General features: G+C 44.1%; 1 long non-coding RNA gene across 1 annotated transcript; it reads right to left on the bottom strand.

The window, feature by feature from the left end:
- Positions 1-66: 66 nt before the first annotated feature.
- Positions 67-505, bottom strand: LOC109508715 (uncharacterized). The gene is made up of 2 exons (XR_002166748.1): positions 274-505; positions 67-186 (listed from the first exon to the last, which is right to left on the bottom strand). It is a non-coding gene; the product is annotated as an uncharacterized LOC109508715 (long non-coding RNA).
- Between the last annotated feature and the right edge of the window lie 7 nt (positions 506-512).

Raw genomic sequence — 512 nt, 5'->3', positions numbered from 1 at the left:
GAGTCATCAAGTCACACGAGACATTTTTTTTTCCAGCAAAGCCCCAAATAAGCAGGTAGAGTCAAATCATATCTGACCTGTTTAACATAACGCCTGAAGTGAGGAAACCAAGTCGAAACTGTTCGTGCCCCGTCCAAAGATGTTGTGGCGGTCGATTCCCTACTATCTCACAGGCCGCCTCCTCATCTTCAAAAGCAAGTCGATCAAAAAAAATAATACGGAAGGTGGAAAAATGCCAACAGCTGATCACAGTCACTTCCTACTAATCCTCACCTATCCAGCTTCCTTCCTGACAGCTGACAGAAAGAGACAGTCAAGAGGTGTTGACGGCACTCTCTAACAGGCGCCATGTTTGCTAGCACGCTGTCAAATGGAGCGTTGCGTTCACAAGTCCTCGGAAAATGCAACATCTTCAACATGTAGGCACGTTTGGCTCTGCCTTAAAGGGAATCTTTCTGGCTCACATCATTTGAATTTAAAAAATGTTTTCATCTGTGTTTGATTATGAATTG

This window comes from Hippocampus comes, unplaced genomic scaffold, assembly GCF_001891065.2.
Source record: "Hippocampus comes isolate QL1 unplaced genomic scaffold, H_comes_QL1_v1.1 C16533346, whole genome shotgun sequence".
Taxonomy (NCBI): domain Eukaryota; kingdom Metazoa; phylum Chordata; class Actinopteri; order Syngnathiformes; family Syngnathidae; genus Hippocampus; species Hippocampus comes.
The sequence above is the reverse complement of the archived record's forward strand: the minus strand, read 5'-3'. Positions and strand labels throughout refer to the sequence as shown.